General features: G+C 35.6%; 1 long non-coding RNA gene across 1 annotated transcript in view; it reads left to right on the plus strand.

Moving 5' to 3' along the window:
- The first annotated feature begins 12,709 nt into the window (after positions 1-12,709).
- The window catches only part of LOC145261067 (uncharacterized), a 92,372-nt gene continuing 87,834 nt past the window's right edge, over positions 12,710-17,247 (plus strand). Inside the window, exon 1 of the long non-coding RNA XR_013864401.1 lies at positions 12,710-13,021. This is a non-coding gene — a long non-coding RNA (uncharacterized LOC145261067). The remainder of the gene's footprint in view (positions 13,022-17,247) is intronic.

The following is a 17,247-nucleotide window of genomic DNA, read 5'->3' on the forward strand; positions in this document are numbered from 1 at the left end:
CAGCTGTTTTTTTTTCCAAGAAAAAGGAATGAAACGTGAAAAAAAAACCTCAATAAAAATTATTTTAAAACGAGTGTATAAGACCACCATTCGCCCATGTATGGAGTATTGTTGTCACATTTAGGCTTGTGCATCTGCTACTGGTCTCTCGCTCCTTGACAGGGTTCAAAAGAGAGTCGTCAACTTGATAGGTCCTGAACTGTCATCTAAGCTTCAGCATATGTCCCATCGATGAAATGTTGCATCCCTCTGTCTGTTCTGCAAGTATTTTAATGGTGAATGCTCTGACGAACTACAAGTACTTGAAGGGGTCCTCGACGTGAATACCCCCCGACAAACCCGACAAGCAGCTAAATCCCACCTCTTCAAAGTAGAGATCCCTAGGTGTAAGAAAGCCTATTACTCCAATAGTTTCTTCTCCACAACTCCCTTCTGCTTTCCAAACTGTACTGACATGCAGAAGTTCAAGTGTAATGTGAACAGACATCTTGCTACTCATTTCCCTTCATAATATCCCTGCAACGTATGTCCCCGATAGAAGCCCCTTACTTCAAAGTGGCACTGTGCCTTGTTTGGGGTGAAAATGAAATTAAAAAAAAAATAACTTAAAATTAATATCTTGTGTGCACTAATACTACCATTGATTTCAACATATGAGGTTCCGCCACAACAAATAAGATGTCAGAAATCCACATATATCATTTGCTTATCGTAGTAAAGGCTTTGTGCAGAATCAACCAGCCTTTTGGTGCAACTGCTAATCTCAATCGGTGCAATGGCTGCCACAAGTCAGAGCATACAGCAAACCTCAGGTTTTACATCAGAGTTTTCCTTCTCCTAGATGCATATCTTAACGGAGACTGGGAGTGCATCTCTCCTAAAGTGTAATTAAACGCTCTTTTAAAAATATAAAACTTCACAGTATTTTCCAGGCAAAAAAAAAAAAAAAAAAAAAAAATTAATTGAACATGTCCAAATATAAAATAATGCTTTATCTTCTGGAAAATAAAATACAGTCATTTTTGGACGAGTTTCATAAAACGGCTATTAGTATGAGAATTGAAACAGAAAATGACTATTCTTGTAACAGTCGTCTATCGCATAACAATGGCCATTGTGCTTACAACTGATTGCTCATCAACACCTTTAACCTTTGCACCACAGGTCCATAGCTGATGGAATGAGAACAATTTACCTTCATGAATAAAATAAAAGGTTCAACTTTTTCCGTATAAACTCTCAATCATTCTCCCATATAGTTAGGAAGTTGTTGAAAAAAAACAAAAAACAAAACAAAAAAAAAAAACTAGAAAAAAAACTTTCCACCATAGTGTTAGGAAGTTGAAAAAAAAAACTCGAAAAAAAAAAATAATAATAAGTTTATCAGCAGAACAAATGTAAGAAAGACAATAGGGAGGAAGTTGTTAATCAGGGCACACAAAAGAAAGCTCAAATAGGATTGTTAATCAATGTGTGAGTGTAACTGTGACAAAAGACCGGGCATAGAGGTCAGTATATTTAGACTTAGTTTTATGAGTGGCAGTCAATTTTGCAACAATTTATGGGCAGTCTTTGGTTTGCGACAGTTGAAGACAGTTTTCAGTTTTAGACAGTTTAATCATGACGATTGTACTTTATTTTGTGACCTCAGAAGGTCATGTGACTTTATTGGAATGGCCTTCTATTTACGAAGGTCAGAACTTGATCGAAATTTTGCCTTATTTGAGTGCTAAACTAGATGCTCTTCCGAGTTAAGCAAACTTAAGTTGCCAGCAAACTTTTTTCTTTTCCTTTTTTGTTTTCCGTATCCATTTTCTCCTATTCCCACGGAAGAGACTTTGCAAGCCTATCACTGGTCTATCGGTATTTTCATAGCAAGTGCTCGCCTGAGCTCCAATCTATGCCCCCCCTTTACCAAACTTTTACAAAAATTATATATATATATATATATATATATATATATATATATATATATATATATATATATGATTTTAACCGATTTTTGCAGGGAACTCTCAGCAGAAAAAATATAGGAATCTACGATTATCGAGGAAGTGGAGAGGTAATATGCCTATAACACACCTCAGATATTGTGCTGCAGTTTGTGCATATTACATTTGCATGGAATCTCTTGATTTGTAATCCTATTAAGGTCAAAATCAGAGGGGAAAATGAGTTCATTATATATATATATATATATATATATATATATATATATATATATATATATATATATATAACTTCATGAATAGTTTATCTGCAGAAATACTCTTTTAATTGCATATTTAAAAAATCTTTATCTTTCGGAAAATAAAAACGGTCACTTTTTGATCAGTTTTATTAATCTCGCCGCAATTTCTTTCAGAATTGAATCAGAAAGTAAAAATCCTTCGTAATACCATTAGGACCATGACCGTTGGACTTCACCTGTGACGTTGCCAGGTCACGTGATTTTTAGTGTCACGGCCTCCTAAATAGGAGGCCGTGACGGGACGCACCGGTAACTATGGCGTAAACTCGACGTCACACCCGCCTTTTTGCAGCAGAATCATAAAAACAGTTGTTGTTGGAGTGTTTTTAATCCAAGCATCAGACCCCCGGGTGCTGCTCGCAACAGGGCGAACATTCTTATCCTCTGAATAATTCTCTTAAGTTTGACAGAGCGGTATTTGTGGGTTTACACTAAAACAGATGGTGTAATTTGAAACCGTTTTATTTGGGCCCCAAGCAACCACTGAATGCAAATCTGTCTGCGTCACAGTAATCTCCCCCGCCTCACCCCTTCCTCTTCCTCCTTCTCTCTCCTAGTCTTACTATTTCTCGTTGTATTTTTCTTCCTTTCTTGTTACAGTCTCTTTCACCTTTTCTTTCTCCTGTTCTTCTATTTGTCTTCCTCTCATTCTTCATATCTATCTATCTATCTATCTATCTATCTATCTATTATTCTCTTTCTCGCTCTCTCTCTCTCACACACACACACGCGCGCGCGTGCGCGTGCACACACACATATGTACATGTATATATGTATATTAGTGTTGGAACGATTAATCGGAATCGGGAATCGGAATAATTGGAACTTTCTGAAGTTTCAAAATCGGTATCGGAATCTGAAAAAATTGTTTTTTTTGGGGTTTTTTTTTTACATGAGGGTCATCACTTATCAAGGCCCGAAGGACACTCAGGGATAATGGTTATTGCATGTACAGTAATCAATGAGATAGTATTGTAGTAATCATTAGTATTGGGGGTTTTGATAGAGTGTCTTACTTAAGGGGGCGGTTTGTCAGGAGTTTGTTTATGTTGGACTTGAAGACGTCCAAGTTGTAGTCAGGTGGGAAACAGGCAAGCGACAGAGAGTTCCATTGGCGTGCATTTCTAAGAAAGAAGCTTTGCTCATGGAATCTACGTTTGGATTTAGGCACAGATAAAGAGTGGGGAAAATTATTGGCAGTAGTTTCAGCCAGACGGGTGTTTATTGTGAAAGATTGGCGAGGGGGGGGGACGAGGGATTGGAGCTCAGACGATCACCTGCTATGGAAATAACGATAAAACAAAGACAGACTTGCAACGTCTCTTCTGTGGGAGAGAGGTTGCAGGGAAGAGAAAAGGACATCCCCCACTAAACCACGAAGTCTATTTTGTACTCTGTCAAGGCAGGATAGGCTGTTTTTAGCAGCTCCTGCCCAGATTTGGCAGCAGTACTCCATCCTTGGACGTACTTGGCTTTTGTGGTAATTTTCCGATGCCAAAAACGATTCATGTAATTATGATGTCTTTTTTTTATTTGATTTCGTTTGTTGATGGCAATAATAATATAATAAATTGACTTAAACTTCCAGTGAAAATAAATCTATAGATCACCTTATCAAAAGTATGTTTTTACGTTTGAGAAAAATAAGATGTGTTTTTACGGCAATTTTATAGTAAAATATTAAGAGATTTATAAAGAATCGGAATCGGGAATTTTATCGGAATCGGGAATTTAGTATATAAATATTGGAATCGTCTCATTACTAATATATATATATATATATATATATATATATATATATATATACTAGCAAAAGTATCCGTCGCTGACTGGGTTCAAAAACAGTCTACAGAAAATGGACTTATGAAAAATGGATTTATGAAAGTATGATAGGTTATGAAAAGGAAGGGTTGTAAAGAGATAGCTTCGAATTCGGGAGTATCAAAACCAAAGCAAAATATGATGAAAGTAAAAATAAAATAGATAAACCCCATCATTTCTTATACCATACCTGTTCACACTGGAACCTTTATGAAAATATTCTGTGGATCTATATTAAAAAACATTGTTAAACTTTGTGACATATTTCCATTCTAGTGAGGTCAGGTGCGAACGAACACCCCATAATTTTATTATATCATATTTCTTCAAACTGAAACATAATTATCAAAGTATACTTACGCAGATAGATATGAAAAGTCTTTATTAAAGTGTGTGCCTATTTTCATTCTATGGAGGCCAGGCTCGAATGCAGACCCCACAATTTTATTATAGCATCTCTATTTAAGTTAAAACATACTTATCAAAGTATTATTATGTGCATCTATATCAAAAACACTTGTAAACGTTTTTTTTTTTTATTTTTAAATTTTTTATTTCCATACTTTATGGACCAGGCGCGTACGCAGACCCCACAATTTTAATGAATCATCAGATCAAACATACCCATTCCTGTGTCTCGATACATCTTCTATCATTATATGTAATCAGTTTTCTATAATGGTCAACCATATAGGAGCTTATTCGTGACCAGACACACACACAGACGTTCAGCTTTATATATATATATATATATATATATATATATATATATATATATATATATATATATATATATATATATACTGTGTCAATCGCTTTATTTTACTAAATATACGCCACAACATAATGAAAATTATATCATCAAACGACTGATTTAAGTTTAGTTATTTCCAAAATTTTATTCAAATGCATGCGATATTCAGGAAGTTATGACATTTTATTCTTAATCTAGGAATTTCCATTGTCCATCGCTTTATTGCAGGTCTCTTAAAATGTTGTTTAAGAGCAAAAATACCATGCGAACTTTACTTTTTATTATATTTTTCTGTCAAAGAATAATAAACAAAAGCATTACCTAGGTATCAGCCGCATGTAAATCAATTATTTATCGATAAATCTACGAATTTTAAATAACTTAAAACAACCTTGTGTCCTCCGAGGAAGTCAATTGCTTGATCTGAAAAGGAGTTATGGCTCTAGCAACATCAACTATGTTCCTCCACAAGGCATCTTTTGAAGTAAATTGCTCTCCTCCCTCATAAACTCCTTTTTAATATTGACCAGAGATATTTAATGGGGTTAAGGTCTGGAGAACACGGTGGTCAGCTCATGAGAGTTTCCCCAAAGAATCCCATAGATTCAAGGAAGACTGCAAGCAGAATGTTATGGTGCATTGTCATGTATAAAAATCATCTGAAACCGACGTGACAATGATAGGTCATCTAGTTATGTCGGCAAATGATTATTCAAAAAGGCCTTGTACGCATTGCTGGTAAGTCTTACATCTTCTGACACTCGGCATGGTCCAACCAACTTATCCCTAATGATTCCAAACCAAAACATGATGAACGCTGAACTCTGTAACGGGTCGGAGTTCCGTTCGGGTTTCAAACTTTGGTCCATATATCCGGACTGTCAAGAGTAGCATGGGCCTCATCCCTGAATATCACCTGTTGGGAATCAATATTCATGTAATTCTTTGTCCAAGCTATTCGTTTTTCCCTATGTTGTTTGCTCAATGGAGGTCTTGGAAGAGGTTTGATGTTCCTTGCAGTCTCATTCAACACATTGTATCCGGCCTGCCTGGATCTTTGAGCGATTCCAGCTTTTTTCAAAAACGGAAGCACTTGTACTGTTTGTATTTCGGTTGACTTTCCTACGAATTTTCCGAATATCACGACCTGAAAAAGTTTCTCTTGGTGCCCTTATTTTTCTGGATTTGGTGTTTGCGTTGTTCAAGAATAAGGCCAAGTTTCTTGGATCACTTTCCAGTTCCGTGATTAAATCTTTGATGAACAATCCTTCTGCGAGTCCAGCAAATATCCTTTGCTTTTCGATAACCTTTAATCGCCTGAGTTTTTGACATTTTAAGAGATCTACAATAAAGCGATGGACGGTATAATTTCCTTGATAATAGATAAAATGCCGTAACTTCGTGAATTTAAATAAAAAATTGGGAAATAACTAACCTTAAAGCAGCCTTTTTTTGTGGCGTATATTTAGTGGAATATTGATATTTTACTAATCTGCAATAAAGCGACTGACACAGTTTATATATATATATATATATATATATATATATATATATATACACACACACATATATATATATACACACACATATATACATATATATATATACATACATACACACACACACATATATATATATATACACACACACACACATATATATATATATAAGAGCAAATAGTTAATAAAACATAAAACATGTTAAAACAATTTGAAAAAGAGTTAAAAACATATTTAATCTGAAAAGAAAACACTAGATAAGTGGATAGTCCTTAATCCGCGAAGTTTCGAAGAAATACTTTCCTTCTCATCAGAGGGTAGGAATTAGCAAAATGCGGGATCGGATTTTGCATACAAAAGTATTTGATGAAACTGCAAGTAAGTCAAAGATCTTACTTGATAACAAAAAGTGAAGCAGAGGGAATATGGTGAGGAAAAAGGTGATTTCACGTGAATAGATAGTCTGGTGAAAGGTAAAGTATCCAATGACGGTAAAATCCAAGGAAATCGCGTAATTGGAAGATGGTCCAAAATAATTAAAAAAGCCGAAATCCGTGGAATAATTTACAAATATGTACAAGGAAAAGGGGGGAAAATTCCAATAATATTAATAAAAGAAAAATAAGATATGTGTTTAACACGGCTGCCGAGACAAAGTGTAATTAAGAAAAATCAGTGAAGAAGAGAGAAAAAGATTAAATGGTGATAGAATTAAATAGAAAATAGAAAAGCAAATGTCAAAGTGACCCAGACAAAATGACGTTAAAAGGCGCGAAAAATATAGGGCAAAAAGAGGCCAACTGAAATGACTAAACTTAAGAAAATAATCTATCTATCTTCTTCTATACTCCTATAATTAATAGGAAAGAGGGTTTTTAATATGAATATCAATACACACAAAAGAAAAACGAATTTATAGGAGTATAGAAGAAGATAGATAGATTATTCTCGCTTTTGTAATCCCTTCTCTCTCTCTCTCTCTCTCTCTCTCTCTCTCTCTCTCTCTCTCTCTCTCTCTCTCTCGTTACGTATGAATACTCAAAAGTAATAAAACTAACCATGAAATGGAAGATTGGAATAATTCGTTATAAACGATATGGAAATATCACCACAAGTATTAATACTATTCGACTCAATCCATAGCGGGTGGGTAAATAATGTCATATCTAGCGGGGTGGGGGGGTCTCAGCTTCTTTGCTAACCACTCTCTACTGCTCTGTTATGTTAACTGAACTCCAATCCATGATCTTCCATGTAAAACATTTACAGCAAGAACTCGCCTACTACAGTAATAAAAAAATAAAACAAACGGAACTTCCTCTTTCTTTTCCTTACAACCTGTTTCTCACAGAAGAGATATTATTAGTATTTCTTCACTCTATCGTTATTTTCATGGCAGGTGCTCGACTTAGGTTGAGTATTTGGGAAGTGATATGCAAATTACCATTAGCGTATGAAGCGATGCTCTTTGTGTAAACAAATTGAGTTTAGGTACTTTGGACAATTTCAAAACATTGTTAATTCACTTGTCGCATATACAGCATATAGCGCAACGGTTAGAAGCTCCGACTGTCGTTTGGCCGGTAGGGTTTTGATCCTGGCTTCAGGTAGTTACTTGTCTAGCCGCACTGATGAGCTGTGAAACAGCGAAACATTGCTGTATCTGGATGTCTCTCTCTCTCTCTCTCTCTCTCTCTCTCTATATATATATATATATATATATATATATATATATATATATATATAAAGAGAGGAGAGAAAAAGAGATTTATATATTGGCCGGTTTTTTATCTGCAATTTCCGTTTTGGTCATTCAATATTCCTATCATCTAATATATCAATCTACCTACATATTCATATCCTGTATTTATATTTACTTATATTTTACTATATGCATTTACTTACATACTTACTTGCTTTATCCGGAATTTGCAGATACCGGCCATCCTCTCCCCTTAAATTTTTTTAAATTTTTTATGTTATATTTTATTTTTCATTCTTATTTACTTTTGATTCATTTATTTATTAATTTATTTATTTCATTCAGTGTCTTGCTGAAATTTTCTTATATACGGATCGTGCATTCATCTGCAAAAGATCTAGCTAATTTGCATATTCTTTTAAACATTCATTTTAATTAATTCCCTATTAGGTTTTTCGGTTTTCTCATGGGATAATCATCTTTAGTTAACTATTACATGTAATTATATTCATGCAGATATTCTACATGATTTATACTTGTGTAATATTTGCGTAAAAAGTTTATAGTAAACACAAAATTGCTTCCATATATATTTATGCATAGGTATATATCTTTGTTTGATCTATCTATATATCTATCTATATATCTATGAAAGTGATCGTGTCTGTCTGTCTGTCTGTGTGTCTATGTACATTTCCCCACGCAATAACTTTGTCGATTTTTAGTCTCGAAATTTGATATACAGGGTACTGAGATTTCGGAAAATCTTTGGAATCGGTTTTCGGCCCGGAATTTGGCTATAAAGGGGTCAAAGTTCAATGATTTGACTTTTGAGAACTCTACCAAACTCCTCCGACAATTTGGGGTCTAAACACTTAAAATTTTGGATATAGGTTCCTTGGACATGGGTCTAACTTAATAAGGTGATTTGAGCCCCAAACAATGAATGTTAAGGGGTCATAATAGGGGTCAAATAAAAAAAAATGATCGCTTTTTTCTTTTTTTTTTTTTGTTCAACATGCCCCTCCAAACACCCGGGCAACGCCGGGCGTAAATGCTAGTATATCTATAAAAGTAAAAGTGTCTGTCTGACTATGTGTCTATCTGTGTACATTTCCCTACACAATAACTCTGTCAATTTTCAATCTACAGACTCGAAATTTGATATACAAGGTACTGAGATTTGGGAAAATCTTTGTAATCCATTTTCGGCCAGAAATTTGGCTGTTAAGGGGTCAAAGTTTAATGATTTGACCTTTGAGAACTCTACCAAACTCATCCGCCAATATTGGGTATAAACAACTGAAAGTTTAGATATAGCTTCCTTGGACATGGATCTAACTTAATAACTTGATTTGAGCCCAAAACAATAAATGTTAAGGGGCCATAATAGGGGTCAAAGTTAAAATAAAAATTGACCTCTGTGGTCTCTACCAAATTACTCAGACAATTTCTGGTCTAAACATTTGAAATTTTACATAAAGGGTATTCAGAGATAGGGCAAGCTTTTTAATTGGTTTCGGTCGAAAATTTTAGCTACCAATATATAAATGTATGTATGTATGTATGTATGTTTGCCTAAAACTGTCGACAGAGGCGATGGATTTTCACAAGATGAGTATCCTTTTGAAGCTCGACCCTTCAGACGACAAATACCGAAAAATTGGCTAAAACCATTTCGTCACCCTCAACTGGGCACTTTTCTACAGGGAGGGGTCGCGTTTTTCGCCGATATTTTTGAAAGTCATCCCTTCTTTTCGATTGTCTAGCCTTAATTTAAACCTACGTCACTTCCGGTTTAGCAGTGGTCGTAACAGCAAAGACATCAGGGTTTTCCCCGTTTTTTTCCTTCTTCGTGGTACGAGTTCGAGCTTGCCTTCCTACTACCACTTTTTTTTTTTTGCTCAACACACGTCTCCAAACACCTGGACAACGCCGGGCTGAAATGCTAGTATTCTTTCAAATACGATATCAGAACTCTATATTTGGATGTGTATGGCTTTTATGCAGGTAAAAGATAAGATCAGAAGTGAGGTACTTTCTATAGCGGTAAAAATATGCAACTATTTTCCCCGGATGCAGATGGGAAGTACACTTGTAGTATCTTGTTCCACAGATTAGATATTCTAAAAAAAAGAAACTTTCTCCAGAAAAGTTTCGTTGGGTTTTTTGATAGAAACAGAAAACAGGAAAAGGGAAGTTCTCTTTGCGTGGTTGTAACCGGTCGAGTTCTTGCTGTGAATGCTTTATAGGGAAGGGGATGAGGGACCGGAGCTCAGTCGAGCATATATCGTGATACAGATACAGTAGAGAGGGGCTAACAATATTTCTTTAGCTCTTCTGTATGAAAGGGACGCAAAGACGAGAAGAGGACATCCGACTAGATTTCGAAGTCGGTTTTGTACAAAAACGAAGACAGGGAAATTATTTACAGTGATTGTAGCTAGACGAGTTCTCCCTGTAAATATTTTGCCGCGGCAAGCCATAAATTAGAGCTCTGTTGAGCACTGACCATGGATATAATGATAGAGAATCACTGGATAAATGGTTGAGCCATTCTACTGCTCCAAAAGCTGCCTCACTACCAATGCAATCCCATATCTGCATGAGAGCCAAGTGCGTCCTAAAATGGAGTAGTTTTGCCACATCTGAGTAGGAGCTACTCTATCTTGCTTTCATAGAGTTCAAAACACTCAACTACCTACAACCACTATATAAAATTTTCCCCACTCTCTACCTGTGCCTAAACCTAAACGCAGATCCCACGAACAAAGCTTCTGTCCTAGAACTACCCGCCTGTGGAACACTGTTCTGCTATCCTACTTCCCGGTCGACTAAACCTTCAAGTCCAATGTAAACAAGTTTTTTTTTTAGGCGTCCTCTTAGATAATCAAATTCTACCAAACTTACACGATGAACGATTACTACACGATTGCTTCACATTCATTAACCCATATCCTCAAGTGGCCTTCGGGTCTTTATAAGTGGTGACTCCCTGGTAAAAGAAGGAAAGACTAATAACGCTTCTTCTTTGAGAAAGAGACGTGTAAGGCAGAGAAGGAGACGTCCTCACTGGATTTCGAAGTTGGTTTTGTACTTTGCCAAGGCAAGAAAGAAAGCTTCAAGTGGCACCTTTCATTTTTGACAAAAAATATAAAACAACCATGCTTCAATTGCAATAGAGGGAAAAGGAGGATCCAATTGACAATAGAGAATACATATACAGTTCAGCATCTGTCCAAATTCAACTTAAATCATTGCGTTGCTGGCCCATTCATTGCATGTGTTGAAAGTCCATTACAAGGTCCAGAAATCCTTATTAAGACAGAAGTCTTTCTTCGGTTCAATTCAAATCAGCACTGAAAATTAGTTTCTTGTGGTGTTCACATCTGATCTTGGTCTTGAGCCAGCATTCATCCCAGATCGATTAAGCCAGCTCCTTCCAATGAATTCACTGCAACTCGTACGAAAGCTATCATCAACGCTGACACTATCGTCAGCCAATCACGGTTCCAATAGCGAACACCGTAGATTGTCAAATCCAGAATCAGTTCGGTATCTTACCTAACCATTCTGAATCATGTTTCTTAGCTGGTCGTCGCATCGCTTCTTCCAGTTCTGAATAGGAACCGGATTGATGGTTTTTCCTGATGAGATTGCCTCGTTGACAGTGGAGGACATGACCAGCCTAGCAGTGGCATCTTGTGAGAAGAGACCGTTAGAAGGAGATAGTATGGCATTTGGAATGTGTTGTTAGGGTACACGCAGGATGCGACGCAGACAGAAATGATCAAAAACGTTTCCGGCTCTTTCATAGATAGAGGACCGAGATACTTTCTTGAGCGATAGAGTGATCCAAGCAATGTACCAGTAATGCAGAAGAGAACCATTACATAAGTCTGGCACAAGATGAATACGTCAACTAGTTGGGTATATTCTATGTATTGTTTTTTTAATTATTTCAGCTGATAGGCGGATAGGGTGTGCCTCTGTTTGAGTATGGAGGTGTGGAAACTATGAATGCATTCTATGCCCAGCTTCGAGGGGGGTTCATTTCGTCAAACTTGTTCGCTCTGCGTCTAAAATGTATTTCTGCATCTACAGAACGTCATTAACACGTACGTGCAGGTGCGTTCTTCGTTGTTAATGCGCAGTAGAAACACAGGAAAAAAAACAAACAAACAACTGCGTTGTAATTAAAAACACATAATTATCGAACAACATGTTTTCTCGAACTACGTTGTAAGAATACAAAACCATGTCTTCTATTCACGCAACATTGAACAAGAGTTCGAGTAAATAAAAAGAAAAAAGAACAAAAGAAAAAGAAGAGGTTGGTTGTTTTTGTTTTACGGCATATCAACCTTTTTCGGCTTATTTAATGCCGAATCCAAAGATTTTGAAGAAATTTTTTTTTAATAGAATATATTTGTTGTTTTCACGTCGGTTTCTATTTAACCCATAGTTGGGACTCTAACAGGTACTACCACTCCGGGTCAGAGTGGACCTGGGAGCAATGGTAATTAAATGGTGGCTCCACACTCCCCGAAGCCTACAAGCTGGGGCCTCACCACTGCAGGGAGGCAGTCGGCGTATTCTAATGCCCCACCGACAGGGCCGAAAAAGAAGAGGAAATAGGTTTATCAACAGAACAAATGTATAGAAACGTGTTCACCGAGACACACAAAGGGAAGTAAAATAGGATTTTTAATCAAGGTGCACCAGTAATGAAGACAAAGAGATCCGATAGTAGAGGTAAAAAAAAAGTCGAAAGCTTGTTTATTCTTTTGCAGAAAAAAAACACATGGTTATTTAGTGTTGTGGAGACGCCCACTAATTGACATAGGCGGGTGAGTGAGATATATAAAAGTATCAATCACCAATAGGAGTCCGGCAACGACCGTCAAATAGGCAAGACGCTTATGCTGCCTCCAGTAAGACATGCAACACGCCACCTGCCGGAATATCTCCAACTGAAGTATATCTGAAGACATGTAAATATGTATATAACTTTTCTTCCTAATGTATTATTGTATACCTTTACTTTCGTGTTCTTGTTAATTATTTGTGCAGACACAACATTTAGTTTTGTAGTTTCTATAATATAATTCAAATACGAAACGGTGTTTTCTATATGCCATTATTTTCCTTATCAATCTATTCCCCGTAGCATCATGAAGCACAAGAGACATTTAAACCAACCGTTTCTAGCAGCTCCATAAACTGCTATCTGTAAGGGATTTTATATCTCCAACAAGAAAGATGATCTACAAAAAAAAAAAAAAAAAAAAGCAGAAGCTGCTGAAGACTTTTTGAAAGTCGAAAGCACGTTTATTCTTTAAGATAAATAAATAATTTCATTCGAAAAAAGCAAAAAGCAAAAAAAAAACACATTGTTATTTGGTTCTCTAATTTCTATAATACAATATATTGAGAGTTAGCTTTGCGAGTTTACGGCAGTTGTACGGACAGTTTTTGGTTTGCGACGGCTGACGACAGTTTTCCAGTATGGTAGAGTTGAAGGCAGGTCTTAACTCGGAGCAGGTCGAGACAAGCTGACGTCATTTTTAGTTAAAAATAAAAGTAGTGTAGAGTTAGAACGAAAAACAAAATTGTGGTTTCATTTAAGGCAGAATCGAGCCTCGATAATCGCTCCGAAATCGAAAATTAAACAAAATAGTGATAGAACATTATATTTTCGCACGATTTATGACATTTGTTGGATGTGTTTCTGTCAGTATTTTGTGTAATTTTCGATTTTTGAGCGATTATTGAGGCTCGACTGAGGCCACCAACTTGCTTTTCGTTTTAACTTGACACGTTTTACATATGCCTTTTATTTTTTTAAAAACTAAATAAACACTTTAAAACAAGTTAAAGCAAAAAAATCTTTTCGAGGTAGGTAGAAGAGTAACTTAGCTTATTTTTGGTTACATTTGTTTGTTGTGTATCTATTTTTTTACTTATTTTTGTTTTGTTTTTCTTGAAATGTTTTATAATTTTAGTGATTTTTCTCTATCTCTACTATTATATAAAACTAACTTTGCATGTGCGTTCGTTCCTTATGGACTCCAAAACGGCTGGGCCGATTTTTATGAAATTTCACACGAAGGTACTTTATATACCTGGCAGTGTTCTTAGATAGGTGTTGTATCGGGATATCTTGGATAAGTATCGATAATCGATAATCAATTAATCCGATGAAAGACAGAACAGACAACGTTGACCAAAGTTAACACATCATACAGCCTAACAGTGCATTTGAAAATTTTTATTACCACACAAGCCAAAAGGTCCGATACATAAAATCAACAGTAGCAGATATTACAAGACCGCGTTCGAAATGAATGTTTCTGTTTAGAGCACAATTTAACCAAAATACTTGACTTTTTTATTTTAAACTTTCATGCAAAAATTATAAAATAAAGAGTAGGTTCTCTACAGTGCAATATAGATTACAATGTATTGTGAACTAAGTCATCGCAGATAAGCATGTGAAGCTTCCTCTCGGTGCACCGCGATGGGTCCCCAATTAGAGTAGGCAATCGATCGTTTTGATTGAAAAAAATATTGATTTTACCGATTTCGATGAGTATTAATATGGGATTGTGTAACATTCGTTGATAATCAATGAATCCCGGGCAACGTCGGGTCTCCCTGCTAATGATTGAATAAGTAGTCGAGAGCGATATGAAAGCTTTCTTTTGATCCAAAATACAAAAAAAAAAGACAAACAAACAAACAGACAACTTCTCTTTAGACTAGCAAGGCTCCCCGGCGTTGCTCAGGACCGTATAAAACAATGAGAAAAATGAAGTTGATTTTGAAACACATCTGTTATTCTTAGGATAGAGGACTTTTTGATGTCCGATTACTTAAAAGGTTTTACAAATTAATACATTGACAAGTTTAGTGATTAGGCAACCCTTTCTTCACTATAAAATTCCACATCCCTGTGTATTTTCATTCCCGATTACCGACACCATCATAATACGTGCAATGGTATTATTTCTGGGACAGAACTCAGCAGGTTATTGAAATAATTACATAAATTCATTGGCACGGATAGTGATTAGGCAACCCTTGCTTCACCATAAATATCAACACTACTGGGTTTCTTTCTTTCCCCAACATCGACACTATAATTTTAAAAGAAATAATGCCATTTTCAGAAGATGTTTTAATACATAAATACATTGACACGGTTAGTGATTACACAACCCTTGCTTCACTATAAAATTCGACATTACAGTGTTTCCTCTCTTTCCCGACTACTGCCACCAATGTTTTTGAAAGAAAAGGTGTCATTTTCGGAAAATTAACAGTAGTCTAAATCAGGGTTTCCCAATTTTCAGAAACCATCGAACCTCCCTTAACAGTGCAAAAGTTTTTCAAAGAGCACGCAGATCATTTCTAAAATAAATATGAAAAACATTCATTTCGAATTTTAACACTAAGTATTGATAATGTTTACAACCATTTTTTTGTTTTGTATTCATCGTAAATTTATTTTTTCTTTACTTTTTCATGAACCATCGTGAAACACTTTATATCAGTAGTTATGTAGCATATCTCTTTCCAGTAAAAAAGTTCGAAAATTAAATGCCTGCAGCCGTTTAATTTTTTGATATAAAGCATTTTATCCTCTTTAAGAAAGGGCTTAGTTGTATATGGAAGGGAACATATTCTGTTAATTAGCGAAACAAAGTAAATAGGATTGAAAATAATATTTATTGAAGGAAAAGCCTAGAATCGAACCCAGTAATCAAAAGTTAAAAAGAAAACATATTATTGCAATTTTGATACGATGACCGGAATGTAAAGCATTGTCGATTGTGTTAGAAATAATTATACAACTAATTGGACGATGGAAATTAAGGAATTTTCTTTGTGTTGCCAAAAACGTGTTGGAGACATATGAAATATGTATAATCCACGTGAGGAGACATTCACATGTCTGAACACGATCTGACTTCAAAAAGAAGGATAGATTACAATATATTCAGTTAAGTTAGAGTCAGTCAGAAAGGAAAGTCAGAAGAGTTCGAAGTTGACAAAGAATCTGGAAAGTTGAATTAGCCGAACCCCCTTTGGAAAGCCAACCAGAAAGAGACAAGACAATGTAATACTGCAAGGTATTGAACACCTGATCATCATCATAAACAGTTGGAATACATTTCTTCATGTTATCAGTAAGCCTTTGTTTTCGTTTGTCATCCACCGAAAGGTAATGTGGTTTTATCTATCGTCTTTGTTAATGAACATTATATGAAACACCCTTCAAAAGTGTTAACTGTCTGTCCCTATCATCAATAATGAATTTCCTAGCCCGTGTTAAAAAGAATTTTCCATTACGCCATCTCTTCACATTCATATCTCTCGTATTAATAATATGAAATCTCCAAGAACTGCGTCATCGTCGTCGCCGTGTAGGCTGTTATATAAATGTCTCATCCTCCGTCACGTACCCCACTACACAACACCGCGAGCTTCACTCACGGAACCCAATTTGGAAAACCTGGTCTAAATAATCCAAATAATCCAAACGACGAACACTGTTCCAAACTTTTAATATGTATGAATTATTTGTCGTGAGGTGTCTATTTATTTTTGTCATATCTCTGTATATGTGTGTGTGTGTTTTCTGTAAATGAAACTAGAAACATTATGTCGAAAAGATAAAACGGAAATTCAATGCTGAGTGGTTCGTGCCAACAGGTTTCCTCGCCTCTTTTAAAAAACTGCATTCCACGAGGCGTTGAATCGTTAGCTAAAAACTGCACAGTATCGCCTGTGCAACTCCGATGCATTAGCAAGCAGCTGCAACTGTGCATACGATTCTTCTGCACATCTGTTTTGTTTTATTTTGTTTGTTTTTTTGTTTTGTTTTTTTTTGTTTTACTTTTTCTTTTTGTTTTGTTGTTTTGTTTTATTGTTAAATATTATTTTGCTTCGTTTTTTGTATTTGTTTTTGTCTAATTTTTGTTTTTTTGTTTTATTTTTTAAATAATTATTATTTTGCTTTTTTGTTTGTTTTTTTCTATTTTTGTTCTTGTTATTTTTGTTTTACTTTTTTTCTTTTAATTTATTTATTTATTTGCGGACTGTTATCCTCATCTTTATAGTTGTTGTTTCACGACGTTCCGACCAACTATTCCTCTGCCCTTCGTCAGGTGATTAACCGTGACGAGATAGGAATGCTGAACCTTTTTAGTGTATT

Source organism: Euprymna scolopes, chromosome 37 (assembly GCF_053919585.1).
Source record: "Euprymna scolopes isolate OS-2025 chromosome 37, ASM5391958v1, whole genome shotgun sequence".
NCBI classification, from domain to species: Eukaryota; Metazoa; Mollusca; class Cephalopoda; order Sepiida; family Sepiolidae; genus Euprymna; species Euprymna scolopes.